Below are 11,731 nucleotides of genomic sequence, written 5' to 3' on the forward strand. Positions count from 1 at the left end.
CACTATCGCCCTGGTTCTTTGGCTCAACTCCTTTCAAGAGTGTACCTCATTCAATTTGCCCTAAATGTCAGCAAGTTAATCGACCATCTAAGAGATTTGCAGCTGTATTCAATTCTGTCCTCACCTAATTCCCACATATGTACTTCCCAGTAAAAGTCATTCATTGTAATCAGAGACTTACAGCACAGAAGGAGGACATTCAGCCCATCATGTCTGTACCAGCTGACAGGTAACCATCCAATCTAAACCCACTTTCCAGCACTTGGCCTGTAACCTTGTAGATTACGGCACTTCAAGCGCAGATTCAAGTACTTTTTAAATGTTAGGAGGGTTTCTGCCTCTACCACCCTTTCAGGATGTGAGTTAAAATATTTTCTCTCTCAACCTCTTAACTCTTAACCTAAATCTATGCCCCCTGTTTATGGACCCCTCAAAAAAGGGAATAGGGCCTTCCTATCCTGTCTGTCTAGACCACTTATAATTTTATTTACATCAGTTAGGTCTTCCCTCAGCCTCCTCTGTTCCAAAGAAAATAACCCTAGCCTATCCAGTCTTCCCTCATAATTAAAATTGTCCAGTCCAGACAACATCCTCGTAAATCTCCTCTGTACTCTCTCTAGTGCAATTGCATCATTCCTATAGTGCAGTGACGCCAGAACTGCACACAGTACTCCGGCTGTGGCCTTCCTAATGTTTTATGCAGTTCCAGCATAACCTCCCAGCTCTTAGATTGTTGGCCTCAGCTAGTAAAGGCAAGTATCCCATATTCCTTCTTGACCACCTTATCTAGCTGTCCAGCCACCTTCAGGGATCTGCGGATATGCACTTCAAGGTGCCTCTGTTCCTCTACACCTCTCAGTATTGTTACGACCACATGATGCAACGTGGGTGGTTCCCACTGTTCATCTCCCCACCTGACCGCAGCAAGTGTATTTGTATGAGAGTTTAGACCCTTGGTGTTTTATTTTTCAAAGAAGCAGACAGCGACAGGTTTTCTTGTACTTTTTCAAAACAGAAAATCAATTGTTTATTGATCATTTCGTCTTATCCCGAAATTGTCGCAACCACATCCATTCACGCATTCACTCACACATACGCATACACAAGAAGAATCAGATAGAGGAGGGGAAAAGGAAGGTGACTTTTAGTGGGGGGGGGGCAGTCAGGGGAAGGTTACGATAAACCTGTTGAATTCTCTTGGAAATCAATCTCTCAATGGATGCAGTCCTGAGATGATGATCGATTTCTCTTTTGATTGAATGTTCCATTGAAGACGATGGGTTATTTCTATCTCCCACTGCTGTATAATGTAGATGTAGGCTTCTGCAGCAGGGCAGGTGCTTTCTGACTTTGTCTTTAAAAAAATGAACCTTCACGTAAAAAAGTGAACAATGGTCCAAAATGGCCACCGAAGAAAAAGGGATTGGCCTTTTGTGTATTGAAACTGTCTGACAAAGACAAAGGCTTCAAACCTAAGAGGTGTCAGTTGAACCCATCCTACACCTATCCTAAAGCATTCAAGGGATATGGGGTAGGGCGGAAAAGTGGTGTTGAGGTAGATGATTAGGCATGACCTAATTGAATGGTGGAGCAGGCTCAATGGGCTAAATGGCCTACTCCTGCTCCTATGTTCCTTTTGGCTGTTGCTTCTTTCTCTCTCTGTCTCTTTCTCTCTGGCTGTCTTTTTTGAGGCAAAGCTGTTATCTCTCACCTCTTGTTAGAAGACGCTCTGGTCTCTTCCCCATGGTGATCGCACAATGGCCCAGGATGTGGCTACTTCACACCTTCTTTGTTTCAGAAGAAGACATTCAATTATGGAATAGGAACATAGAAGCAGGAGTAGACCATTCAGCCCATCGAGCCTGCTCCAACCTACAATTAGATCATGCCTAATCATCTACCTCAACACCACTTTCCCACCCTACCCCATATCCCTTGAATGTTTTTGGATAGGTGTAGGATGGGTTCAACGGACACCTCTTAGTTTTGAAGGTCTGCCCTTTGTCTTTGTCAGACAGTTTGAATACACAAAAGGCCAATTCCTTTTTGTTCGGTGGCCATTTGGGACCATTGTTCACTTTTTTAAATGAAGGTTCATTTTTTAAAGACAAAGTTAGTTTTCATAACTCTTCAGAATTAGTCCATGATTGTTTATCATCGCACTTCTGGTGTGTGTCACAGTATCCTACCATTTATTGTGTATTGCCTTGCCTTGATAGCCATCCAAAAATGCATTACCTCACACTTCTCCAGATTGAACTCCATTTGCCACTGTTCCACCCACCTGACTAGTCCATTGATATCTTCCTGCAGTCTACAACTTTCTTCTTCATTATCAACTACACGGCCAACTTTTGTGTCATCTGCAAACTTCTTAATCATAACCCCTACATTCAAGTCCAAGTTAAAAAAGGAGGTAGAGAGAAAACACGGAATTATAGACCAGTCAGCCTGACATCAGTAGTGGGGAAAATGCTAGAGTCCATTATAAAAGATGTAATAGCAGAGCACTTGGAAAACAATGACAGGATCGGACAAAGTAAACATGGGAGAACCAGTGGATGTGGTGTATTTGGACTTTCAGAAGGCTTTCGATAAGGTCCCACATAAGAGATTAGCGTGAAAAATTAAAGCACATGGGTTTGGGGGTAAGGTACTGACATGGATAGAGAACTAGATGGCAGACAGGAAACAAAGAGTAGGAATAAACGGGTCTTTTTCCGAGTGGCCGGCTGTGACCAGTGGGGTACCGCAGGGATCAGTGCTAGGATCCCAGCTATTCACAATATATATTAATGATATAGATGAGGAAGTTAAATGTAATAGATCCAAGTTTGCAGATGACACAAAGCTGGGTGGGAGTGTGAGCTGTGAGGAGGATGCAGAGAAGCTCCAGTGTGATTTGGACAGGTTGAGTGAGTGGGCAAATGCATGGCAGATGCAGTATAATGTGGATAAATGTGAGGTTATCCACTTCGGTGGCAATAACAGGAAGGCAGATTATTATCTGAACGGCGACAGATTGGGAAATGGGGAGGTGCAGCGAGACCTCGGTGTCCTTGTGCACTAGTCGCTGAAAGTAAGCATGCAGGTGTAGCAGACAGTTAAGAAGGCAAATGATATGTTGGTCTTCATAGCGAGAGGATTCGAGTACAGGAGCAAGGATGTCTTGCTGAAATTATACAAGGCCTTGGTGAGACCACATCTGGTGTATTGTGTGCAGTTTTGGTCTCTTTACCTGAGGAAGGATGTTCTTGCTATGGAGGGAGTGCAGCAAAGGTTCACCAGATTGATTCCAGATTGGGTCAATTAGGCGTGTATTCGCTAGAGTTTAGAAGAATGAGAGGGGATCTCATAGAAACCTACAAAATTCTAACAGGACTAGACAGACTAGATGCAGGAAGGATGTTCCTGATGGCGGAGAAGTCCAGGACCAGGGCTCACAGGATAAGGATAAGGGGTAAGCCATTTAGGACTGAGATGAGGAGAGATTTCTTCACCCAGAGAGAGGTGAACCTGTGGAATTCGCTACCACAGAAAGCAGTTAAGGTAAATCATTAAATATATTCAAGAAAGAGTTAGATATAGTTCTTAGGGCTAAAGGGATCAAGGGATATGGGGAGAAAGCAGGAACGGGTTACTGAGTTTGGATGACCAGCCACGATCGTATTGAATGGCGGAGCAGACTCGATATGCCAAATGGCCTACTCCTGCTCCTATTTTTCTATGTTTCCATGTTTCTAAATCATTGATATTGTCATGCAGGCCCCCACCTTCCAAGAATGAGGTACACATTATTTCCCCACATGAATATTAACACTTAAAATTGCTACTGGGATGAAAAGAGGGCCTATCACAAAGAATTGCCAGGCCCCTCTCCAGAATGACCTTTTTTGCATAGTAACAGACAGTACTTGGAATGGACAAAGGGGCCACTCCCTGCTCCAATTTAATCCACAATGGACTTTTGATTCCCAGAAATTGAAGGTGGAGAGGTGAGAATTCCAGGTTAACTGCTAAGATGGCCAAATAAACAAACAGATGTGGTCAGACCAGTTTAGTTACATGAATAACTGACTGTTGAGTTTTTTGAATTTGAACTTGCCACAGAGAATTTGAACTCAGAAAGCTGTTTGCTCCTGGATTGAGAACATCTCTCTCCTGTCTGCTCCCATCTCTTTCTCATGGAACTGAAGACCCATTGACGACACATGACCCCCACCCCCCTCCCACCAGACAGAAAAGTTTCCTACAGTGAACAAGGTTTAAGAAGAATACTGGGCCCCAACGAAAAGCAGGAATTACCTACAATCAAGGACTACAACGAGCTAGAAACAGAGTAAACCCCTTTTCAGAGATTGCCTCTAACTTTTTCACTTCATTTTTCTTCTGCTCTTTTCTGTCTCCACTTGTGCGTGCATATCACGTATGCATGCTAGCGTGGGGCATGACCTGTATCCGTAGGCGTTAACCGAATTAGAGTTGAAGTTTTAATAAATTTCACTTTTCTTCTTTAAACCTAAGAAAGCCCGTTTGTGCTCATTTCTTTGTCTTATAAATGGAAAGTGGTGAACAAGGATTCACCACGGGGGAGCTCAAAACACAATGTGTTTAAAATTAAACCCTGATACAATAGACCAGGTAAAGACAGTAAAAGACCACGAAACACATTTCACACCTGGTCATAACAATTTACATCATAGAAAGCAAGGGACCATTACTAAGTTCTTCAGAACCCCACTGGAAACAGCCTTCCAGTCACAAAAACACCCATCGACCATGACCCTTTGCTTCCCGCCTTTGAGTGGTAAAAGTTATTGAATAGCAATCAGCAGTGAGAATCCCAGCTAACTTCTCCCGTTCCTAGCCCAAAGGCATTCTATCTGAGGACAACAAATACAGCACAGATCATGAATCCTGTATGGTTCAGTTCAACACTGAGCCATTGGATATTAGGACAACATATCCTGTGCCTTAAAACAACAGGAATTTCTTCTATTTAGCAGTTTAGCTAATTTACTCCCAAACTAAGAAATAGCTGAATTGCGTAAGTCCCAGTTTGTTTGATTCCAAGGCTAATTGAGTTACAGTTAACTTGGAAACAAATAACGTAAATGAATACATGTAATGTGATAAGCATTGTTTAACACTCTGAGCAATTACTCCAGTGGTCATTCAACTTTCCATAGCTGAGAAATGTTAGGGATAATTCTCCTCTGCACTACTCCAAACTAGAGTCAAAAATGGTCACAATTTGCTCCGGAATAGCACTGCATACAAAGGACAGAATTTAACGCAGCTGTTTAAGGTGGGAATAGTAGCATCGGGGATGGAGAATCGCATTTGAGCTGTCTGCCTGGAAATCTGGTGTCAGGATGTCGGTTGCAGATTATGTCAGCAGTGGGAAAGCACCAAGGCAGCTTTGCCGCCCTGACGCTACGGGAATCTACTTTAAATTGCTGAGCAGTTGTTTTTCATGCGTTGACATCCTCAATTTAATGGTTGGCTCTTGATTTAGTGGACAGCGGGTGGCACGCACCTCTGAGTTCATGACTGTTAAAACCTGGCAGCACCAAGGCAAAAGGCCATGTTGCCGCGACGTGGAAGTAACCCTGAGCACTGCTGCATTGGAGAAGGGGAGCATCGGAGGACATTGTCAGACTGTGTTATTGTGGGTTCTGCCAGGGGGGTCTTGGGGTCTTGGGAGCTCAGTAAGGTGGTTTAGGGTCTCAGGGGCTTGGCAAGGGGGTTTGGGGTCTAGGAAGCTCGACAAGGGGGCTCAGTAAGGGTTAAGTGTGGGATTGGGGGGCTGCATTGGGTGACAAAACTGCTGTGTGAGATCTTTGGTCACTCATAATGCTGGAGGAGAGGGGTGGCTATCAGTAAGGATGGGCACTAAGGGCCATCATGGACTTTGCAGGAGAATTGTCAAAAGCTCAGTTGCCAAGGCAGGGTCGACTCTGCAACAACAGCGATCAGGCCCAGAGGTCATGTGGCATGGGTCTCATACACCCTATATTTTTTGGAAGTGATGCGGCGCCCTCTGACAGAGGGTGGGCCAAGAGGCAGCCATGCCTGACCATGAAGCTCCTGTGCTGTACTGTTCTTTGTTCTTTTTGTTCTTTAACGAGAGCAACAGTAGCTGGCCAGGCCAAGAAGGGCTCGTGTCCACCAAAGAATGCACCAGACTCGAATCAGCTACCTCCAAATGTCTGAGCGGCATTGTCAAAGAAGACTATGGCTCTCCAGGGAGGTCAAGAACAAGAACAAAGAACAAAGAACAAAGAACAGTACAGCACAGGAAAAGGCCATTCGGCCCTCCAAGCCTGCGCTGATCTTGATGCCTGCCTAAACTAAAACCTTCTGCACTTCCGGGGTCCGTATCCCTCTATTTCCATCCTATTCATGTATTTGTCAAGATGCCTCTTATACGTCTCTCTGGTAACTCCTTCCACCACCTCCCCCGGCAACAAGTTCCAGGCACTCACCATCCTCTGTGTAAAGAACTTGCCTCACACATCCCCTCTAAACTTTGCCCCTCTCACCTTAAACCTATGTCCTCGAGTAACTGACTCTTCCACCCTGGGAAAAAGCTTCTGACTATCCACTCTGTCCATGCCGCTTAGTGGGCGGCACAGTGGCGCAGTGGTTAGCACCGCAACCTCACAGCTCCAGGGACCCGGGTTCGATTCCGGGTACTGCCTGTGTGGAGTTTGCAAGTTCTCCCTGTGTCTGCGTGGGTTTTCTCCGGGTGCTCCGGTTTCCTCCCACAAGCCAAAGGACTTGCAGGTTGATAGGTAAATTGGCCATTATAAATTGTCACGAGTATAGGTAGGTGGTAGGGAAATATAGGGACAGGTGGGGATGTTTGGTAGGAATATGGGATTAGTGTAGGATTAGTATAAATGGGTGGTTGATGTTCGGCACAGACTCGGTGGGCCGAAGGGCCTGTTTCAGTGCTGTATCTCTAATCTAATCTAATCTAAAACTTTGTAAACCTCTATCATGTCGCCCCTCCACCTCTGTCGTTCCAGTGAAAACAATCCGAGTTTATCCAACCTCTCCTCATAGCTAATGCCCTCCAGACCAGGCAACATCCTGGTAAACCTCTTCTGTATCCTCTCCAAAGCCTCCACGTACTTCTGGTAGTGTGGCGACCAGAATTGCACGCAATATTCTAAGTGTGGCCTAACTAAAGTTCTGTACAGCTGCAGCATGACTTGCCTATTTTATACTCTATGCCCCGACCGATGAAGACAAGCATGCCGTATGCCTTCTTGACTACCTTATCCACCTGTGTTGCCACTTTCAGTGACCTGTGGACATGTACGCCCAGATCTCTCTGCCTGTCAATACTCCTAAGGGTTCTCCCATTTATTGTATACTTCCCACCTTTATTAGAACTTCCAAAATGCATTACCTCACATTTGTCTGAATTAAACTCCATCTGCCATTTCTCTGCCCAAGTCTCCAACCGATCTATATCCTGCTGTATCCTCTGACAATTTTCATCACTGTCCGCAACTCCACCAACCTTTGTGTCGTCCGCAAACTTACTAATCAGACCAGCTACATTTTCCTCCAAATCATTTATATATACTACAAACAGCAAAGGTCCCAGCACTGATCCCTGCGGAACACCACTAGTCACATCCCTCCATTCAGTAAAGCACCCTTCCACTGCTATCCTCTGTCTTCTATGACCGACCCAGTTCTGTATCCATCTTGCCAGCTCCCCTTTCATCCCATGTGACTTCACCTTTTGTATCAGCCTGCCACGAGGGACCTTGTCAAAGGCTTTACTGAAGTCCATATAGATAACATCCACTGCCCTTCCTTCATCTTTGTCACTTCCTCAAAAAACTCAATCAAATTAGTGAGACACGACCTTCCCTTCACAAAACCATGCTGCCTCTCTCTAATAAGTCCATTTCCAAATGGGAATAAATCCTGTGCCGAAGAATCCTCTCGAATAATTTCCCTACCACTGACGTAAGGCTCACCGGCCTATAATTTCCTGGATTATCCTTGCTACCCTTCTTAAACAAAGGAACAACATTGGCTATTCTCCAGTCCTCTGGGACCTCACCTGTAGCCAATGAGGATGCAAAGATTTCTGTCAAGGCCCCAGCAATTTCTTCCCTTGCCTCCCTCAGTATTCTGGGGTAGATCCCATCAGGCCCTGGGGACTTATCTACCTTAATGCTTTGCAAGACACCCAACACCTCCTCCTTTTTGATAATGAGATGACTGAGACTATCTACACTCCCTTCCCTGGGCTCATCATCCACCAAGTCCTTCTCCTTGGTGAATACTGATGCAAAGTACTCATTTAGCACCTCACCCATTTCCTCTGGCTCCACGCATAGATTCCCATCTCTGTCCTTCAGTGGACCAACCCTTTCCCTGGTTACCCTCTTGCTCTTTATATATGTATAAAAACCTTGGGATTTTCCTTAATCCTGTTTGCCAATGACTTTTCATGACCCCTTTTAGCCCTCCTAACTCCTTGCTTAAGTTCCTTCCTACTGTCTTTATATTCCTCAAGTGCTTCATCTGTTCCTAGCCTTCCAGCCCTCACAAATGCTTCCTTTTTCTTTTTGACTAGGTTCACAATATCCCGTGTTATCCAAGCTTACCGAAACTTGCCAAACTTTTCTTTCTTCCTCACAGGAGCATGCTGGTCCTGGATTCTAATCAGCTGACGTTTGAAAGACTCCCACATATCAGATGTTGATTTACCCTCAAACAGCCGCCCCCAATCTAAATTCTTCAGTTCCTGCCTAATATTGTTATAATTAGCCTTCCCCCAATTTAGCACCTTCACCCGAGGACTACTCGTATTCTACAAATTCTGCCCCATCTAAGCCCCTAGCACTAAGTGAGTCCCAGTCAATATAGGGGAAGTTAAAATCACCCACCACTACAACCCTGTTACCTTTACATCTTTCCAAAATCTGTCTATATATCTGCTCCTCCACCTCCCGCTGGCTGTTGGGAGGCCTGTAGTAAACCCCCAACATCGTGACTGCACCCTTCCTATTCCTGAGCTCCACCCATATTCCCTCGCTGCATGACCCCTCCGAGGTGTCCTCCCGCAGTACAGCTGTGATATTCTCCTTAACCAGTAATGCAACTCCCCGACCCCTTTTACATCCCCCTCTATCCCGCCTGAAGCTTCTAAATCCTGGAACATTTAGCTGCCAATCCTGTCCTTCCCTCAACCAAGTCTCTGTAATGGCAACAACATTATAGTTCCAAGTACTAATCCAAGCTCTACGTTCATCTGCCTTACCTGTTATACTTCTTGCATTGAAACAAATGCACTTCAGACCACCAGTCCCGCTGTTCTCCGCAACATCTCCCTGCCTTCTCTTCCTCTTAGTCTTACTGGCCTTATTTACTAGTTCCCCTTCATTTATTTCACTTGCTGTCCTACTGCTCTGGTTCCCACCCCCCTGCCACGTAACTGACTTATGCTACCTGCTGCAGGATGAGTTGAGACCTATGGGATTTGGGGGTCAGCCAATACCAGTGGCCCTGACGATCACCTTGGCTCTAGATTTCTATGCATCTGTGTCTTTCCAGGGATCCACCGGGGACATCTGTGGGGTCTCCCAGGCAGCAGCCCATCAAGGAGGTGACCGATGCCCTGTCCAAGAGGGCCAGCGGCAATGTGCGCTACCGGACTGACCCTGACAGTCAGGCCGAGAGGATCATCGGGTTCAGGGTCATCACTGGATTCTCCAGGTGCAAGGTGTCACCGACTGCGCGCATGTGCCATCAAGGCTCCCATGGACCAGCCAGCCACTTTCATCTATAGGAAAAGCTTCAATTCCATCAACATTCAACTGGTCTGAGCCAACCAAAAGCATTTCTTGCAGGTGTTTGCCCACTTCCCATGAAGCAGCAATAATGCCTACATACTTCTATAGTCCCAGGTGCCACAGCTTTTCAGACCATTCTGCCCCCACCCCCACACCCCGCTCACCTTGAGGGATGGATTCTCGGTGGCAAGGGCTATCCATTGAAGACCTGGCTTCTAACACTTGCAAAGAACCCTCGCAATGCAGCAGAGGAGAGGGACAACAATTGTCACGGCTCCACCCAAGTGACCATTGAGCAGGCCACTGGGGTGCTAAAGACGAGATTCCGCTGCCTCGATCGATCTGGTGGAGCCCTGCAGTATGTCCCACCGAGGGTCTCGTGTATCAGGGTATTCTGTTGTGCTCTGCACAATCTAGCACTGCAGAGTGGGGAGACTTTACATGACAAGTGTGGAGTTTGCAAGTTCTCCCTGTGTCTGCGTGGGTTTCCTCCGGGTGCTCCGGTTTCCTCCCACAAGCCAAAAGACTTGCAGGTTGATAGGTAAATTGGCCATTATAAATTGTCACTAGTATAGGTAGGTGGTAGGGAAATATAGGGACAGGTGGGGATGTTTGGTAGGAATATGGGATTAGTGTAGGATTAGTATAAATGGGTGGTTGATGTTCGGCACAGACTCGGTGGGCCGAAGGGCCTGTTTCAGTGCTGTATCTCTAATCTAATGAGATGCCTGAGTGATACTGCTCTAGCGATGAGGAGGACACAGAGGAGGGAGATGAGCAAGCAGCACTGGATGATGAAAACATTGTACCGGAGGCGAGACAGATTGAGCGACACACCAAGGAGGCAAGAGACAGTCTCATAATCACCTGCTTCCAGCCACCCTGATGTCCACTCACAGAGAACCCAATAAAGACTGATCTAAATGCGTGTGGTCTGTTGTCTCCTTTCCACTTGTGTTCCCTGACTTGCGACCAGCTGCAATCCACACTAGTGTCCATGGAAGAACATATGTTAATGAGGGCTGTGGTCACATTGGCATTGCACTGAGGGGGGAAAGGGGAAGTCAGCAGCGCATAATTAAGGCATAATGGAAAATGACTTTGAGACAATGGTCATTAATGATTTGAACAAAAGAACTTTTAATTAATGCAATATTTTTTACCCGTGAGTCCCAAAGTATGACGAGGTGGTTTTCTTAATTTGCTTGCGAGTGCTCCTATGCAGTGTGAAACCCAGCACAAGCAGCTCGGCTGGAGGCAGGCTGCTGATCAGGCTGACCCTTGGCCTCTGATAACTTTGGCGGCCGTCCTCTGGCTGCCTGAGGGTTTCCTGTATTGCAGGACTCTCCTCAGGCATCGCGGCTACTGGAGCCAGACTCACTGGTGGAGGGACTGAGGAGCCACTGTCCACACTCAGAGCATCCTAAGGGGAGTCCCCAGCTGTGGAGGTCAGCCTCTTCTCCTCTCTTTCAAGGCTCACTTGAACCTCCCTGCTCACCAGAGAAGAACGAGAAGCTGGAGAAGACTCCAGGTGTCTTGTCCTTCTCTCGCCTTGTCACTGCTGTGTCAAGCTCATGGCCAAGGTGATGGTGTGCAGGTCTCCGCATATCTGTGGGATCTGGCTCTCCATGAAGGTTGCCAACCTCTCAATGGAAAAATCCATGCACGCACATGCCTGAGATATTTATTTTTATTCATTCAAGGGATGTGGGCGTCACTGCCTAGGTCAGCATTTATTGCCTATCCCTAATTGCCCTTGAGAAGGTGGTGATGAGCTGCCTTCTTGAACTGCTGCAGTCCATGTGGGGTAGGTACACCCACAGTGCTGTTAGGAAGGGAGTTCCAGGATTTTGACCCAGCGACAGTGAAGGAACAGCGATATAATTCCAAGCCAGGGTGGTGTG

This window comes from Heterodontus francisci, chromosome 4, assembly GCF_036365525.1.
Source record: "Heterodontus francisci isolate sHetFra1 chromosome 4, sHetFra1.hap1, whole genome shotgun sequence".
Taxonomy (NCBI): domain Eukaryota; kingdom Metazoa; phylum Chordata; class Chondrichthyes; order Heterodontiformes; family Heterodontidae; genus Heterodontus; species Heterodontus francisci.